We start from the raw sequence: 8,970 nt of genomic DNA, 5'->3' as shown, positions 1-8,970 counted from the left end.
ATTTTTCTGTCGTCCTCTGTCTGTCTACCTTCTATGAATTTATTTTAAACATAGAGGAAACACTCACGACCATGGTAAATTAAATTATTCCAAGGCTATTAGGTTATTTGATTATTAATTTTGCAATGTGTTCTCATGCCTTTAATATTCAACGTGTTATAAGAATTGTAATAGATATCATGAAACTTGTCATAAATTCAATAATGTCTCAAAATTCAATCAAAATTTTTTAAAATAGCAGGTAAAAAGAAAAAATATTATCTCTATTTCACATCAAAAAGTCAGTTGTTCCCAAGTGAATTCAATTCTGTGTAATTCCACACTACCAAAGTAGAAGAGGGATATGCAGGTCAGATAAATTTCTAGTTGTCTATAATATTTCTGTACAATTTAAAACAGGATAAAAACGTGTTCCCATTTATTTTCTAGTTGTCCGTCCTATAGGGTCGCTATGAGTCGGAATCGACTCGAGGGCATTGGGTTTTTGTATAAAGTGGGTAATTGCAGAAAGCTCAGGTTACTTTTAGATTCATTGTCACATTTTTCTGTCTACCTCAATGTGGTGTTCCCAGAATTAGCAAAGCTTCCCCTTTCTCAAAGTTACACTCTGTGTTACACACCCATCTGTCCAATATTCTGGCCTGGCACTAGCATGTTCATTCCTTCAATTCAATCCAAAACAATTCCAAGCCAAAATGAGTCTTATTTCACATCTGCGTGACATAGATGAAGTAACTCAGACATAACAAGGATTTTTATAACTGTAGCAAACAATGTCCCAAGTACTATGTTAACCCTGGATGTGCATTGCCTCATGCAATGTCACAACAGTTAAATGAGGTAAACTGTCACTGTTTCGGATTTGCAGATGAAGGACTGGAGGGTTAGATTAATTCATTTTTCCCTGGTCTCAAAAGTAGGAAGCATGGGTCCAAAATCCTAGTCATGAAAGTAAACTCCCCACAGTTATTTTGGGCTTGCCAGTTTTTTGTTCCAATTATTATCTTAATAATGACAAAACTTTTTGAATAAAACAAACAACATAAATAAAGAATGGGCTCCCAAACACATTATTGTTGTTAGATGCCATTAAGTCACCTAACACACTGCTACCCCGGGCAAAATGCTGCCCAGTCCTGCGCCATTCCCATAATCGGTTGTTGATTGGACTATTGCCATCCATCGGGTTCACTTTGGCTGACTTTTCAGAAGTAGATCGCTCGCCTTTTCTTCCTAGTGCATCTCAGTCTGGGAAATCTGCTGGAGCTCACTGGAGCAACTGTGAGTTCTGTGAAGTTAGGCACCTCTCTTATAAACTGTGTGTCTCAGGTTAGTGTATTTAAAATGGGTAACTGTCTTACTTTGTAAAAATGAAAAAATATAGTGCACGTAGAATGTTTAATTAAATTATTTATCTCGACACAAACTTTTCCCCAAAGAGAAATTCATGAATAGAGAATTTAATAGAATCAGATATATGCATCCATTTACCTTAGAGTCAGAGTGTTAACTAAGGCTCAACTTTCTTAAAAAGCTTGGTACAGATCGTCCCCGACTTAAGACATATTTGAGTTGCAACGAACTGCCCTATGACTATCCTTTTTTTTTATCTTTGTACATCTTATTGTTAGTAATATGTACTACATATAACGTTGTAGCACATAATTTGTTGATGTTATCATTCTCATGCCAATCCCAAAGACAAATAAAGGTTGGATTTATAAATATATTGATAGGAGGCAAAAATAATGAATATTTTTTTTTTAATTAGATATTCTACTTATATCAGAACTGGCTTATGACTGAGTCTTCAGAATGGAACCCTGTCTTACACTGGGAAATACCTGTAATATTATTTTCATAATTACAATTTGATAAAGATACATTAGTGCAATATAAGTATGAAAGGATGTTCTTTCTCACTGGAAATTAATACATAGTTTAAACCAAATTTTTATAATTTCTATGCATTCAAACATTATATACTCAATGTTTCTTTATGATATGCATTACCGGTAGGAATGCAATGAAGATTAATCTCAGGGTAAAAGTGAAAATCCCTTATTAGTCAATTTGGCTATATGGAGTGAGAGCCAGAGAGCTAGTCTTGTCCCTTGAAGCATTGCCATACGTTGTGGATATCATTCTAAAATATGACTAAAAAAGAAGGGCTGGGAGGAGACCCTGTAAACACAAAGGGCTTATTTTGCAAGGTTTTCCACAACGTGCATCCTGAACTAGTATAGAACTAATAAATTTCCCATGGAACACAATATAACAGCTGGAATACTCTTAGATATCATGCTGATTGTATAAACAATATTTTTCAAATTGTAAAAAATGTATATGGAAGAATATAAAAGGAATAGTTATGATGTTATCAAGTGCAATCTAGGTGCTTTAATTTCTGTGCTTTCCAAATAGTATGATTGTGATATAGTTTTTTAAATTACAGAAATTAAGCGGGCCACAATAGCGCATACCATCCCCGGTTGTAAGCACTCAGTCTAGGAGTCGTAGCACTAACCTGCATCAGAGGAGCCACCGTGCAGGAGGTGTGGAATACTCTAAGCCTCTGGTTCCCAGATCACTGTTCGGATCCCCACCAATGCCTCTGTTGCCGGTATAAAATACAAGGCACCTGGCTAAAGCCTTAGGGATTCCTGAGCTTCAGGCTGCAGAAATGCTCGTGGGAAAGCATTCGGAAGAATACAGATGACCACATACTCTCCTCATTTATCACCTCCATACAGGATTATTTTAAAATCTCAGGATATTTGATCTCTGAAGAAAATGGCCTGTTTTATCAACCTGCTAAAGTCAGGATGCGATTATTTTGAATTTGATGCTTGCCTTATAATATTATTAGTATTAAATGAGCTACGATGCATAAAGCACTTAACTCATGCCTGGAAAATACACTTAGTCCATAATCCTGTTAACCTAAACTTTCACAATAACTAATGTGTCAAGAAAGAGCTGGTAATGATGTGGGGAATAGAGTGGACTTTTAGACATGTCTTACCCAACAAAAGGCCATGACTGAATTGAACTTTTCCAGTCTTGAAACTTTCTAGCTATATATTTTGGGCCTGTTATATAACCTCTCTGAGCATCAGTTTAATCATCTGTAAAAGGGGCATAAAATGCCTCTTCCATAGGATTATTTTTAGGGGCTACTGTATAGAATAAGGAGCCCTGGTAGTGCAGTCGTTAAGAGCTCAGCTGCTGACCAAAACGCCAACAGTTCAAATTCACCAGAAGCTCCTTGAAAACTCCATGGGGCAGTTCTACTCTGTCCTATTGGGTCGCTATGAGTTGGAACAGACTTGATGACAATGGGTTTGGTTTTGGTTTCGGGTATGGAATAAATAAATATAAAGCACCAGATCTATCAAATAAGTATAATTTCATTATCTCCTTTCTTCTCTGCTTTAGCAGGATATGTTGACTTATGAACTGATGTATAGTAATGAGAGAATTTTTTTTTTAATGTCTTTATCTTGCAACAGAAAACAGTAAAAATCAGTTACCATTGAGTTACGTCTGACTCGTGGCAACCCTGTGTGTGTCAGAGTGGAACTGTGCTCTGTAGAGTTTTTAATGGGTGATTTTTCAGAAGTAGATCACCAGGCCTTTCTTCCAAGGTGCCTTTGGGTGGACTTGAACCTCCATCCTTTCAGTTAGCATCTGAACATGTTAACTGTACCACCCAGGGACTCTGCTCCAGGAGATTATACAGTATAACTGTTTGCACCACTCAGGAGCTCCAATATGGGAGGTTATACGACACTGTGCTACATAATCGAAATATAATAAGCATTAACTGATAGATTTGTTACAGCTCTGCTTATGAACTGGTTAAGGGTTAAGAAAACTGGCAGAATTATTGCAGTGCAATGAATCACTTCTATATGGCTTTTCTAGCCCTGGTCTTGTAATTTCACAAAATGATTGGGCCAAAATTTTGCAAGGTATTAGTATATTTACCACAAAACTAGTGGATTGAAAATTCACTTAATGGGATTGTGCCCTTTGTGGTCCAGCTAGGAGATTGGTCACTCTTCCTATTCTGTTAAGCTTATATAAGGGCCAAATCCACAGAGGTTCTGGGGCCCCTCACTACCATCAAAAAGAGCGTAGAGTGGAGTGCATCCTTTGGACCCAGGGTCCCTGCATTGAGAACTCCCTATATTAAGAAGAGAGAGTTGAAACATTGCTGGTCCATAGAGAGAGAGAGAACTGAGTGTCTTTGTGCAGGGGTGTGCCTCCTACTAAAGTACTGCAACACTTGTACATGCAGGACAGAGACCTGAGTGTGCCTGGTATAATTTGCTTCCTTCCCCCTTCGGGCATCGTGGCGGGAACAATACATTCCCTCATGCAGGGTAGGCCTTGGTATCATGGCAGCAAGACAGAGAACCACTCTGGCCTGGGTAGCATGGTAGGAGGCAGCAGCATAGGTCAAGAAGGGCCCAGTAGCAGAAGTTCAGGAGATCCTGTGCAGGGGTCTTTCCATTAGTGAAGCAAGGCCCAGTGAGGCCCAGGGACAGAGCAGAAGCCTCGGAAGCCATGCAGGTGTCCCGGGTAGCATGGTGGTAGCCAGAGGCAGTGGTGACATGAAGACAACATTTGACCAGAAACACAATGTGCCAGTACAGTGATATTAGAAAGAATATGAGTAGTTTGGAGAAGAATACGCAGATCTGCTTTGAGAATTTGTTTTACTGTTTACTGTTTGCTTTCTAGAAATAATAATAATGGTTTTCACTTTGCCAATATTGTGTAAATGTCTTGATCACAGATGGCCGTAGCACTCATGGAATGGTTGATGCCAGTGGTTGTACATGCCTCATTCCTAGTTGTCTGGTAGTTTGAGGCACATCCTGTTTGCATGTGCAATGCAATTAGATAGACAAACCACACAATTATATAATTATACTAGGATTGTCAAACCAATCTATGAAGGGATATTTGAATTTTATTTTCAAACAGGCATATACCTATGGATACAGTCAATAATATGAGAAAAGAGAAGATGTAAGTAGAAATATAAGTCAAATTCTGGTAACCCTGAATAAATTAATTAAAAGAGAAAATAATAAAATTATTATCAATAACAAAAATCAGGACAGTTAATATTTATTCAGTTATTAATTTCTGACAAAACAGTAATAGTAGGAGACTTCAACACACCACTTTTGGTGAAGGACAGGACATCCAGAAAGAAGCTCAATAAAGACACGAAAGACCTAAATGCCACAATCAACCAACGTGACCTCATAGACATATACAGAACACTCCGCCTGACAGCAGCCAAGTATACTTTCTTTTCTAGTGCACGTGGAACATTCTCTAGAATAGACCACATACTACGGCATAAAGCAAGCGTTGGCAGAATCCAAAACATTCAAATATTACAAAGCATCTTCTCTGACCCTAAGGGCATAAAGGTGGAAATCAATAACAGGAAAAGCAGGGAAAAGAAATCAGACACTTGGGAACTGAACAAAAGACTGGATTATAGAAGGCATTAAGGATGGAATAAAGAAATTCCAATGAGAATGAAAACACTTCCTGTAAAAACGCTGGGACACAGTGAAAGCAATGCTCAGAGGTCAATTTATCTCAATAAACGCACACATACGAAAAGAAGAAAGGGCCAAAATCAAAGAATTAACCCCACAACTTGAACAAATAGAAAGAGAACAACAAAAGAAACTCACAGGCACCAGAAAAAAAAAAAACAAAAAAAACCAAATACTAAAAATTAGAACTGAACTAAAGGAAATAGAATACAAAAAAAACAATGAAAAGAATTAACAAGACCAAAAGGTGGTTTTTTAAAAAAAAATTAACAAAATTGATAAACCACTAGCCAAACTGACAAAAGAAAAACAGGAGAGGAACCAAATAACCTGAATAAGAAATGAGATGGGCGATATTATAACAGACCCAACTGAAATTGAAAGAATCATATCAGATTTCTGTGAAAAATTATACTCTAACAAATTTGAAAACCTAGAAGAAATGGGTGAATTCCTAGAAACACACTGCCTACCTAAACTAACACAAAAAGAGGTAGAACAACTAAATAGACCCATAACAAAAGAACAGATGCAAAAGGCAATCAACCCCCGCCCCCCACCCCAAAAAAGCCCTGGTCCGGACAGCTTCACTGCAGAGTTCTACCAAACTTTCAGAGAAGAGTTAACACCACTACTACTAAAGGTATTTCAGAGCATAGAAAAGGACAGAATACTACCAAACTCATTCTATGAAGCCACCATATCCCTCATACCAAAACCACGTAAAGACACCACAAGAAAAGAAAATTACAGACCTATATCCCTCATGAACTTAGATGCAAAAATCCTCAACAAAATTCTCGCCAATAGAATTCAACAACATATCAATAAAATAATTCACCATGACCAAGTGGGATTCATACCAGGTATGCAGGGATAGTTCATTATTAGAAAAACAATTAATGTAATCCATGACATAAATAAAACAAAAGACAAGAATCCAATGATTTTATCAATTGATGCAGAAAAGGCATTTGACAAAGTCCAACACCTATTCATGATAAAAACTCAAGCAAAACAGGAATAGAAGGAAAATTTCTCCACATAATAAAGGGCGTTTATATAAAGCCAACAGCAAACATCACCCTAAATGGAGAGAGCCTGAAAGCATTCCCACTGAGACTGGGAACCAGACAAGGATACCCTTTATCATCGCTCTTACTCAACATTGTGTTGGAGGTCCTAGCCAGAGAAATTAGGCTAGATAAAGAAATAAAGGGCATCCAGATTGGCAAGGAAGAAGTCAAAGTATCTCCATTTGCAGGTGACATGATCTTACACACAGACAACCCTAAGGAATCCTTCAGAAAACTACTGAAACTAATAGAAGAGTTCAGCAGAGTATCAGGATACAAGATAAGCATACAAAAATCAGTTGGATTCCTCTACACCAAAAAAAGAACATTGAAGAGGAAATCACCAAATCAATAGCATTTACAGTAGCCCCCAAGAAGATAAAATAATTACGAATAAATCTTACCAAAGATGTAAAAGACTTATACAAAAAAACTGCAAAACACTTCTGCAAGAAACCAAAAGAGACTTACATAAGTGGAAAAACATACCTTGCTCATCGATAGGAAGACTTAACATTATAAAAATGTCTATTCTGCCAAAAGGGATCTATACATTTAATGCAATTCCAGTCCAAATCCCAACGGCATTCTTGATGAGATGGAGAAACAAATCACCAACTTCATATGGAAGGGAAAGAAGCCCCAGATAAATAAGGTATTACTGAAAAATAAAAACAAAGTGGGAGGCCTTACTTTCCCTGATTTTAGAACCTATTATACCACCACAGCAGTCAAAACAGCCTGGTACTGGGACAACAACAGATACATGGACCAATGGAACAGAATTGAGAAGCCAGATATAAATCCATCCACATATGAGCAGTTGATTTTTGACAAAGGCCCCAAAACAGTTAAATGGGGGGAGAAGACAGTTTTTTTTAACAAATGGTGCTGGGATAACTGGATATCCGTCTGCAAAAAAGTGAAACAAGACCCATACCTCACTCCATGCAAAAAAAATGAGCTCAAAATGTATCAAACACCTAAATATAAAATCTAAAAAAAAGGTAAAGATCATGGAAGAAAAAATAGGGACACTGTTCGGAGCCCTAATACATGGCATAAATAATATAGAAAACATTATTAAAAATACAAAACAAAAACTAGATAACTGGGAGCTCCTAAAAATCAAAAACCTATGCTCATCCAAAGACTTCACCAAAAGAGTAAAAAGACTACTTACAGAATGGGAAAAAGTTTTCAACTATGACATTTCCAATCAGCGCCTGATCTCTAAAATCTACATGATACTGCAAAAACTCAACTACAGAAAGACAAATAACCCAATTTAAAAATGGGCAAAAGATATGAATAGACACATCACTAAAGAAGACATTCAGGTAGCTAACAGATACATGAGGAAATGTTCACGATTATCAGCCATTAAAGAAACGCAGACCGAAACTACAATGAGACTTCATCTCATTCCAACAAGGCTGGCGTTAATCCAAAAAAGACAAAATAGTAAATGTTGGAGTGGCTGTGGAGAGATTGGAACACTTATACACTGCTGGTGGGAATGTAAAATGGTACAAGCACTTTGGAAATCAATTTGGGTCTTCCTTAAAAATCTAGAAATAGAACTACCACAGGATCCAGCAATCCCATTCCTTGGAACATATCCTAGAAGAATAAGAGCCTTTACACAAACAGGTATATGCACACCCATGTTTATGCAGCACTGTTTACAATAGCAAAAAGATGGAAGCAACCAAGGCGCCCTAAGAACTTGAGAAATAGTTTAAACTGAGAAGAAAACATTCTTTTGTCATTACCAGAGGGGGGAGCGAGGGAGGGCGGGAAAGGGGTTTATATAGTAATAGGAACTATTTTAGGTGAAGGGAAAGACAGCACACAATACAGGGGAGGTCAGCACAATTGGACTAAACCAAAAGCAAAGAAGTTTCCTGAATAAACTGAATACTTCAAAGGCCAGCGTAGCAGGGGCAGGGGTCTGGGGACCATGGTTTCAGGCGACATCTAAGTCAATTAGTACAATAAAATCTATTAAGAAAACATTCTGTATCCCACTTCGAAGAGTGGCATCTGGGGTCTTAAAACGCTAGCAAGCAGCCATCTAAGATGCATCGATTGGTCTCAACCCACCTGGATCAAAGGAGAATGAAGAAGACCAAGGACACAAGGTGATTACGAGCCCAAGAGACAGAAAGGGCCACATGAACCAGTGACTACATCATCCTGAGACCAGAAGAACTAGATGGTGCTCGGCTACCACCGATGACTGCCCTGACGGGGAATACAACAGAGAACCCCTGAGGGAGCAGGAGAGCAGTGGGATGCAGACC

The sequence above is a fragment of the Loxodonta africana genome, unplaced genomic scaffold, assembly GCF_030014295.1.
Source record: "Loxodonta africana isolate mLoxAfr1 unplaced genomic scaffold, mLoxAfr1.hap2 scaffold_147, whole genome shotgun sequence".
In the NCBI taxonomy this organism is placed as follows: domain Eukaryota; kingdom Metazoa; phylum Chordata; class Mammalia; order Proboscidea; family Elephantidae; genus Loxodonta; species Loxodonta africana.
The sequence above is the reverse complement of the archived record's forward strand: the minus strand, read 5'-3'. Positions refer to the sequence as shown.